This window comes from Cygnus atratus, chromosome Z, assembly GCF_013377495.2.
Source record: "Cygnus atratus isolate AKBS03 ecotype Queensland, Australia chromosome Z, CAtr_DNAZoo_HiC_assembly, whole genome shotgun sequence".
Classification (NCBI taxonomy): domain Eukaryota; kingdom Metazoa; phylum Chordata; class Aves; order Anseriformes; family Anatidae; genus Cygnus; species Cygnus atratus.
Window position 1 is genome coordinate 66,683,476 of NC_066396.1, and position 11,189 is coordinate 66,694,664.

The following is an 11,189-nucleotide window of genomic DNA, read 5'->3' on the forward strand; positions in this document are numbered from 1 at the left end:
AAACATCTCTGGGATGTTTTTACAAATGTAATGACCGTAAAATGAAAGCTCTCAGCAGAAGTAAAGACAGCAAATATCTACCATTGACCCATAATGTCTCTTTCAGTCTTGCAAAAAAGGAGAGAAGTTACCTCTTTACTTAATAATTGCTAAACATTTATTGAATATAGAAAAGCAGACTGGGAGGATATGATTAGTGGAAGGAGACTTCCCAATTTGAAAGGTAAATTAGTATCGGAAACTGCAAGAAGTTAAATTTACTTGTACAGTGAATTACCAGTTACCTTGTACACTAAAATTAGAAATCTTCCTTATTTGCATTGCCAAATAAAAGAGAAAAAAAAGTTACATTTCATCGTATCCAGTTTATAATTGACTTTTTTTTTTTTTTTTTTCCCCAGTAGGGAACAAAGTACATCGTACTGAAAATGAAGAGAATATTTAAATTTCTATTCTTAAATTAGTATAAAGGCATAGGGTGTCTTGGATAGGTTGAGTCATTCACAAGACACTTTCAGATTTGTTGCTGTTCTTTTTTTCCATTGTTATATTTATTACATAGATGGAAAAGGCACCTTTCTTCCTTTCCCAAACTGAATTTCTTTGATTTTCCTTTTCACAAATCCACCATTAGCTAACTTATGTCTTAATATAGGATCATAGAATCATAGAACGGCTTTGGTTGGAAGGGACCTTAAAGATAGTCTAGTTCCAAACCTCTGCCATAGGCAGGGATGCCACCCACTAGATCAGGTTAGCCAAGGTCCCATCCAACCTGGCCTTGAACACCTCCAGGGATGGGGCATCCACAGCCCCGGACAACTTGTTCCAGTGCCTCATGACTCTTACACTGAAGAATGTCCTCCTAATGTTTAGTATAAATCTATCCTCTTTTAGTTTAAGATTAAACCCCTTGTCCTATCATCATATACCCAAGTAGAGTCCCTCTCCACTGTTTTATAAGACCTCTTTAGTACTTATAAGTATTATAATATATATATAATATATAATATTATATATATATATATATAATATATATAATATATAATATATAATATATAATATATAATACTTATAAGTATTGAAAGGCCACAATGAGTTCTCCCTGGAGAGACCTCCTCTCTTCTTCAGGTTGAACATCCCTGACTCTCTCAGCCTTTCTTCAGAGGAGAGGTGCTCCAGCCCTCTGATCATTTTTGTGGTCTTCCTCTGGACTCGCTCTAACAGGTCCACATCTTTGTTGTGCTGGGGGCTCCAAACCTGGAGGCAGTATCTTGTTTTTCTAGTGTTGGGCTTGTGTTTCCAGAAACACAAAGAAAATTTGGTTATAAATATGGTGGTCTTATTTAGTGTGGAATATCAGAGACTATTTATTTATTTATTTATAGAGAATTATAAATCATAAATGAAAACTATAAAAAGATGGGCGCAGGTGGCCTTTCTCCTTTGGCTTTACTTCAGATGCCATTGTTCCATCACTAAATCTGAATATGTGAAGAAGATCTGGACATAGATATACTTCAAACTGGACCTAGAGTTATAAAGGGCCAGGAGCAGCGATACCGCATTGTATTTCCTCTACTTCCCTATCATCAAGAGGAAACATATTAACAAAATAGTTTTTTATTTCTTTATTTTGATGTGGAGTTTTTCCACAGTAGATGGAAATAAATAGGCTTCTCTACTTTTTTTTTACTGCTTGACATCATCTCAGTAGATATTTTGGTACGATTAGAAACAATAAAACAAGTTGAGTAATTTTTTTTTGCTGAGTTGTGGTTGGCTTTATATACATATACGCACGTGTATATGTATATTTTGAGTTTCCTTCCAGAAATGTGAGACTTTCCATATAGAGGCCAAATTGTCATTTTAGCAATATGAAAAACTGTAAAACATTTTAACAATCCTGCTAGTATTGCAACAAAACATTTTGTTTGTAGGAAGTCTAATCCAACTGATTTGAAATGCTGACCACAAACTTTTCTTTCCAAAAGAATTGAAGAACCATCACTGTTACAAAGACCTTTCATACTTGTCATAAGAAAATTTAAAGGTAACATATTTAGAGACATTTTGATAAATCGCAGTACATTTGTTGTATGTTTTGATTATTATTTCTCAAATATTAATTACCTGTGAATATATTTTTCCATGATTTGGGAAGAGGATGATTGTTTTCCAGATAGAGAATGAACTGTAGTTTTTTAAATAGAACCTGAGCAAACTCTGACTATTAACTCTTTAGGATTCTGAATAAAACTACATGCAAAGTCATTTTTCTCTAAGGGGGTAAAGTCATACCAGTGTCCAAATTCACTTTGAATATTCTCATGAGGAAATAGAGTTATTGTTGAACAGCTGCTTTAGCATTTCAGCAGTTCTGTTCAAGCCCATCACGATAATTGGACAACTTTAATTTCTCCTTTTAATTGAGGGGGATGTTGCAATTGATAAAATAAGTAAATATAATTTTCAGTTCTAGGTAAATCTCTGATTTCAGACAGAAAGCTTCAGTAGTACTAGTGAATGTAATTTTCAGTGGTTTCCTCTTTTGTTTTCAGTGATAAATTTTCAAGACAGACAATTTATTGAATGTTGGATGTTACAGAGTTTCTGAGAATCCTGATATGCAGAGATTAATAACTAATCCTTTAAAAAATTGTATTATTCTAAGACATAGAAGATTGAGGTGGTAAAGTCCCATTAGATAATTTGCTCTGTTAAAGTAGAGGATATAGTGTCTTGACAGAAAAAGTATGAAGTATTAAACTGTTAGTGAACATGACCTGAGTCAAGAAGTCAAGTACTTCAATCAGGAGTCGTTAGCAGAGGAGAAAAGTGTTGTAAATAAAATACGGCCATTGAAGATTTTGTCTCTTAGAATCAGCAGTTAAAGTCTAAGAATTTGGTGACTGACACAACTGTTTTTGTTCTGCATCTGTTTCATTCTGTCATATGCTATGCTTTTAAATTTACTTCAGATGTGCTTTTTAAGCATACATTGTATTTAATAAATTCCCACCACTTGGCACTTTATGCATTTATGGGTACCAATTGACCAGGGAAAACTGTAATTACATATATTTCATTCTTTTCTCTGGAGGACTTATTGTTCATACTTTTTGTGATGTGTAAAACACATCTTTAGTATTAAAAAGACATGGCAATTCCATCTCTTAAGGAATGTCCCAGTATAATGCAAATAATATAAAATGTGCTCACATGGCAATAAGTCTGAAAGATTATCACAGTGCAAGATTTTTACATATTCAGTACTTAGGCTATAGTATCATAGAAACATAGAATATCCCGAGTTGGAAGGGACCCATAAGGATCATCAAGTCCAACTCCTGGCACCGCACAGGTCTACCCAAAAGTTTAGACCATGTGACTAAGTGTACAGGCCAATCGCTTCTTAAATTCAGACAGGCTTGGTGCAGTGACTACTTCACTGGGGAGCCTGCTCCAGTGTGCAACCACCCTTTCGGTGAAGAACCTCTTCCTGATGTCCAGCCTAAACTTCCCCTGCCTCAGCTTAACACCATTCCCACGGGTCCTGTCACTGGTGATAATGGGGAATAGGTCACCTGCCTCTCCACTCCCCCTTGCGAGGAAGTTGTAGACCGCAATGAGGTCCCCCCTCAACCTCCTCTTCTCCAGGCTGAGCAGGCCCAGTGACCTCAGCGGTTCCTCATGTCTTTTCCTCTAGGCCCTTCACCATCTTTGTCGCCCTCCTCTGGACACTCTCCAACAGTTTAATGTCCTTTTTGTACTGTGGTGCCCAGAACTGCACACAGTACTCGAGGTGAGGCCGCACCAGCACAGAGTAGAGCGGGACAATCACTTCCCTCGACCGACTAGCAATGCCGTGCTTGATGGGTCCCAGGATACGGTTGCCCCCCTGGCTGCCAGGGCACACTGCTGGCTCATATTCAACTTGCTTTCAACCACAAGTCCCAGATCCCTCTCTGCAGGGCTGCTCTCCAGCGTCTCGTTGCCCAGTCTGTACATATAGCCAGGGTTGGCCGGTCCCAGGTGCAGGACCCGGCACTTGCTTTTGTTAAACTTCATGAGGCTGGTGACCGCCCAGCTCTCCAATCTGTCCAGATCTCTCTGCAAGGCCTTTCCACCCTCAGCCGAGTCCACAACTCCTCCAAGTTTGGTGTCATCGGCAAATTTGCTCAAAACACCTTCTAGTCCTACATCCAAATCATTTATAAAAACATTGAAGAGGACTGGCCCTAAAATGGAGCCTTGAGGGACCCCACCAGTGACCATCCACCAGCCAGATGTGGCCCCATTTACCACAACCCTTTGAGCCCTGCCCGTCAGCCAATTGCTCACCCATTGTGTGATGTTTCTGTTTAGCTGTATAAAGCCAAACTGTTTAGCTGTATAAAGCTGTCTATTTGTTTAGCTATATTTTTCCTATCAGTGTTTATTATTTTTGTATTGGAGAGCCAATCAGATTAGGAGATCATAATGCAGCAGTACCCTTGCTGGCATTTTTGTTCTAAATTTTTACTGCAAATTTTCACATGGGAGCTCAGAAGCTGACTTATGCAACTATCATTGCAACTTGTGTGTTCCTACAGTGACTTTTAAGGAAATAATCTGAGATACTGTTGTAGGCTCATTAATACAATGTGAGAAAAGGAGAAAACGAGAGAGGGTTTAGGATCAGTTTTTCCAGTTATAAATACTTTCTTTCATTACTTCTTGTGTTTAAATTATTAATGTTACTTGGATTGTAGAAGGGAATAAAGATGCTTTTGGGAACTGTAAATGAAAGACATAAGCAAACACACTAAATGGATTGCAGACAGGATAGTTGTGTCAAAGCCATGACTGTATGTGTCCTTTCTATTCATCAGGATAAAAAGTTAATGTTTAGGTCAGATAAAACTATATCTTGCCTTTGATGTGGTTTCATTGAAATGTTCAGAGTTATTAGCTAATGTAATGGACAAAAGGAGTATATGGGTCAATGTTGTACTTAAACCTCTTTAAAGAAAACAAAACAAAATAAAACAATATTTTAAAAAAGTTACCTGTTTGTTTAGAAGAAAACATTTTGTAATCTGTCACTAGTAGCTAATAAGCAAGGAATGAAAGAGTGATTTCAACTTGACTGTAAAACATGAACATTTTAATGTAATTCCCTTACATGGGCCTTGCTGCTAAGAGTTTAATTTGCCTTTGTTATTGCAGAATGGCTCTGGAACAAAGATGAATCTATTACCTATAGGATAAGTAACAAAATAAAATCACAGAAGTAAACAGCTGAAGTGGAACATAATTCTCATGTGTGTGTTTAGTAAGGAACCGTAAGTGATCAAAAGACAGAATTAAGTTGTTTTGCAAGGTACAGACTTCTGTAGCAAAAGAAGGAAAAACATTAACTACATTCTATTTCTGTGATGTGCTGTTTTGTTAAACTTTTTTAATTCCCCACAGCTTATGGTAGCTTGTTGGTGATTTAGTATTGTTTGGAGTTACTTGTATATTCAAATTAAAATATTTATTATTTAAATGTATTCCACATTTTTTCCATCATTTTCTTAATGTCTTGTACAGTAAGTGACTAGGTAAGCTTGCGTTAAAATATCTTCTGTATTCATATAATTTAAAAAGTAATAAATCAGAAAAGGTTTACAGGACTGATTTCAGGTTAGGAAGTGCTAAACTCTAATTCTAATTTTAAATTGTGCTAAATTATGAAGCCAGCATTTGATGTTCAATATCTGAATACAGTGCTTTTGTCAAGTTGATATTGTGTATCTCAGAGGCTGCTATTCACCCACTAGTGACATTGCATATGGCATCATAAACTATAATCTGGTAGTTTATTGTTTTCTCATTTTTCTTCAGGCATGTTTAGTCCATTGCTGAATATCTGAAGTTTAATTCCTTCGGATGTTTAATAACAACACTGCCACAGATCATTTAATTTGGCATTATATAAAAGCTGATGCAAAAAATTTGGAAAATGAGGAAAAAGAACATTAAGAGACTCTTCCCTCTGCCTTTGGCAAATGAAATGTTCAGGGCCCACATTTGACTATGGCAGGGAATGCCATTTTGGCAATCCATTATCAGTCTGTTTGTTCTTTATTAGAACTTGCTAAAGGTTTTTTTTTTTTTTTTTTTTTTTTTCACATGGTGGTAAATCTCAATTTGGGTAATGTAAGCCACTATATCATTCTTTAAAATGATTAGATTATGATTTATTATTATTAGATATTTTGTCAATATTTTATTGTAGATTAGTTATTAACTAAACTATTCTTCTACTGACATATTTAATTCGTGATGTAATTCTTTTGCAGGAAAACTAGTTTTAGATACGGAATGAATTTTGCTTAGTAGTGTTTTTCAGACTGACTTAAAGATATGATACATAATAAGATTTTGCCATTCTGAAGACTTTATCCCTAGCAATCTGCATTTAAAATACATATGTGTGTATAGATTTATAAATATAAAAATAAATGTGTTAAGTGAAGCAATGTATAAAGGAACGAATAAATTTGGCAAGACATTACTGTAACTCTTCCAGTTCTTGTATTCCTTTTTTTTTTTTTTTTTTTTTTTTTTTCATTTCATGGTCATGCATTACATTTCAATGTGAGATACCATAAAAGAGACACTTGAGATTTTTCTTTCTAGATATGCATTGCTTCATTCTTTATGCCTGCATTCTCTCATCATTTTCCTATTATTTCAGCCCAGATTTTCTTTTGTTTAGCTACAGTATTCTGTTTATTGAGTGAATTCAATACAAGTGAGTTACTCCTTAAACTAAAGCATGATTGGAAGAATCAGAATTGGGAGGGAAAAAATGAACTCTAGGTTGTGTTAGGCAGAAGAACAATTCCTTTTAGGGTCTGCAGCGTTTGACCTGTCCCTGTGCAGCTGACCAGGTCATGTGACACCAGACAGCTCTGCCCTGACACTGTTTTCTCATGCTGAGGTCCAAAGGGGCCACCCTTTTCCATGCACCAGGTTATATTATTATTATTATTATTATTAGTATTATTATTATTATTATTAAAAAAATAATAAATAATATTAATAATAATGATGATAATAATTACTACTACTACTAGTACTACTACTACTACTACTACTAATTTTGTTTCCCCAAGGGATGAATCTAGCTAAATATGCCATTGATGCCTGGGAGTTTTTTAGTTTAAGCTGTTTTGCTGAGAGCATGATCAGCTGAGAATATAGGAAGGGTGTTTTACCCTGAACACCATTATGATAAGCAGTGGTCATCTGTGATGATGGGATAACAAAGACACTGATGGAAAAGGATTTTTCTGTTTTATTCCGTGTTCCAACATGGACCTGCGAAAATGGGATCTCTCACTGATCACTCTTCAGGGGGCATCATTAGAACACAGGAAGCATCAACTAAATCACTGTATTGTATGCCAAAATATTTGAGTGAAATATTTCACACAGAAAACTTTGGTTACTTACAATATGTATTCCATATAAGTTACAAGAGTAACTGCATAAAAAGGACATAGACTTTAAAGGTGGTATTGAGATTGGTTGGAGGGGATAGCAAGCACAGGGAAAGTACTCAAGGAGTAATAATGCATGAATTAACTTGTCATTGACTCTAGCAAAGTCAGGAAAGATGAAAGCCATGAATGAAAAATCACAATAACTTCCTTTGGTTGAATGTTTAATACTTTTTATTACATGTTTCATGCAGCAGACACACACTGTGTTTGTGTATGGTGCATGAGAATATGTCTGTGCTTGGCATCTCTGCACTGAATAACAATTTATATTTCTTGAAAAACATTTCCAAAATAAAGGATAGGGTAAACAGCAATTATGGAGCTCTAGATGAAGCTTTTTCTAAGACAGTGTGACAGTTAAGTTGAATACTGATTACGTTCATTGTTTTCCAGTGCTGTGTTCAGCATATTTATCTTACAGACGAGTTAGCCAAAACAATAATTGACCTTTTACTAAGTCATTCAATCCTACTGTTCTGCATAGCTCTTTTAACATTGTCCTTAAATCCCATCTACTTTCTGATTTATTATTTTTTAAAGAACAGGGAACAAATTATCAATCAATCAATAAATAAATAAACAAAAGAACTGCTATATTTTGAAAATATTGCCTACATTATAAAGATATCAGTGATCTGTGATTAGTAACTTTTGACCAAATTTTCAGTGTTTGTAATGACTTCAATGAAATTTATTTGATTTATGCTAAAAGGTCATTTCCCTTTGTTTTATGCACCAATGTATTGCTCTGTTTTTCTCTTTTCTAGAGGATTCTGTATTTTAGGCTTTAGAAGCTCACTTCTCTCTCAGAATGACCCGTTCCATGCTTTTTCCTTAAAGATGTCTCTTGCTCAGCAACGCTCAAGAGGAAAGGAGGGGAAAATAAGTAAAAAAATGCATGTCTCTTTACTGTTCTTTTTAGCAGGTCAGCTACCAAATCATTTCCATTTACTTAATGACTTCCTGATCTCAAGTCCATTTCCACAAGGACTGGTGTGAGCTTTCTCCTCCAGCAGTGCTATCAGCTCTTAGTCTAGGAAAGGCAGACATTAAAATTTCACCTATTCAGAAGTTCATTCAATGCCTAATTATTTAAAATGATCCATTAAACAGGTTTCTTATCATGGTGGGTCAGGTTATAGCCACAGTACCCAAAAACCTACCAAAGCAAATGGAGAGACAGGATACATTGTATCTTTGTCTTCACTAAAAAATCTAGTGCTTTAAGCACAGTAGTGACATAATTCTACATGTTATTATTTAACTGAATAATAGGACATGACTAATGTTCAGCTTTGTACCAGAACCAAACACTTAGCTCTCAGCCACTTTATGCTAACAACAAATCAATGCCAAAACAGTCTAAAGTTTTCTCTCAGTGTACTTTGATCACCATCCACCATTAGAGGTGTGCCAGCTGACTTCTTACTGCCATATATAGGCATGAGAAAATTATCCAGTTTTTACAGGCCTTTAGTGGCAGAGTGTCTTTAGGTGTCTTTAAAGGTCTCTTTAAAGACACCTGCACCTGGGGGAAACTTTGCTCTCTGATGTTTTGTCTGGTCTCTCTCCCCTGACAATCCAGACCAGAGTTTACTGAAATGAGCTTCAGTGACTTCCCAGCTCTTTGCCTGCCTGAGTGTTTCCTCCAAAAGTGCAAACGTTGCAACAGGGCCTGACCCTGATGAAAGTGTACACCTACGGTCATGTTTCCTGTCTGTTCTGTTACTAACTGTTTGTCAAAGGAAACAAGGAAATTCAGAATGAAGTGAAACATGAAGAAATGCAGTCATCTAAGCTGATGTCTTCTGACATACTGGATCAGTTACCTGGAAAAATGAGATTTGCTTCTGAGCTTTATTCAGGTATTAAAAAGAAACCATTTAATTTGTTGGTGAAACTTAATGCTAACATTGATTTCAAACGACAGACAGAGGGTCCAGCTAAATTATTTTCCTTAGCCTAATTTTTATTTCAATATCTCTGAAACTAAGGCAATTTTAAAGAACTGAAGTTCATGAGGGAAGATAAATTATCTAATAATTCTTGAAGTCTTTTTTTTTTTTTTGTATGTATTTAAATTTACAAATTATTTCATATTTAAAGCATTGACCTGAAAGCAGACAAAATGTTTCTTATAGTAAAATCATAGTGAGTGAAAAATGCATCTTTTTATTATGACTGCCTACGTTTCTTACTCCTTGTCCTGAAATGATGTATACAGATTTGAACTGAGTATGAAAAAAATTTACTAACCAATGGACTGAAAGCTGTGTTAATAACCAGGATGTAGAAGCTCACTTAGATTTTGGTCATGTGGACAGAAACTAAGTATTGAGGTAACTGATGACCACAACTTGGCTCGCAGAAGCTTCCTTAATTCTAGAAGAACATAGCTGTACACCAAAAGAAGTGATTAAATTCACTCATAACAATTTTCATGTTTTTGCAGTGGGAACTTGTCATGTCTCTGCAGCCCTGCAATACACAAGGATCACACATAAAACATCTGTTGCATTTGATTCTTATTCTGATTGTTTTGCAAAGTTAAGCGGTCTGGTAAACTCAATTTGTCATAAAACGCACAGACAAGAACTGAATATTAACAGTTATTTCTTTATGACAAGACTCTAGGACTTCTTTTAGTTTTCTCTGTTTCTCATATCATGGCTTCATGTAAGGACATGACCTCAGGGAGCTGAGGTCAAAGCCGTGGCATATGCTATGGAATCATTCTAACCCATAGTACAGACCCAGAGTTTGTGAACTTATGAAACTTTATTCACCCCACCCTATCAGCATTTCCACACTGCTTTTTATTATTTCTAGTTGCATCATGTCTCAAGTGGGTCACACAATATATAGGACATGCCTATTTCTTTTTATTTGCTGTGTAAAGTCAATAACATATTTGTCGGTGCTGAGCAAATAATAATATGGAACGATTTATCCTAAGCATTTAAGCATTATAATATTTATTTTTAAAGGTATAGAAACAACTAGAGGAAAGGAAAATCTCACTGATTCCTTTGTTAACTACTCCTGATCAGCAGGAGTTTCCCATATCTTTTGCACATGTGTTTTACTATTTTCCAAAGCAACAATGTCATGCTCATTCTCTGACTGGGCCTTTTCTTCCAGAGAATGGCTGGGGGTCACTTGCCGAACTACAATTCAGCTGGTTTTCAACCTCAAGGGAGTTTTTTTTTTTAATTTATTTTTTTCTTCCCGTTTAATAGCCATTTTTCTTTTTTCCACTAGCAATGACTAATCAGCACTTCCCTTGCTCTTTTCTCCCATCAGGGGCACGACACAAGGAACCTGTCTGAACTGCATCTTAACTGATAGTCTTTTCAGAGAGGGTCAGAAAGTGAACTGAATAGATAGTGGAAAAATAAAAGCAAAGGACATTTATACTCAGCAGAACTTTAAGTCATGGTAATATGCTATGTATGTTGAAAATGAACATTTTAGGTAATACAAGGGGGAAGTAGGGGAGGTGTCCCTCACTGTTCAAGTTCTTAACTTTTATAGCTGCACAACTGCTTTTCATCTGGATTCTGACAGTGATGATACAGGTACATTCAGGCCACTTTTTGGAAGAGCTGTTGAATCAGACAGATGTGAATATAGGATATAACATATCGG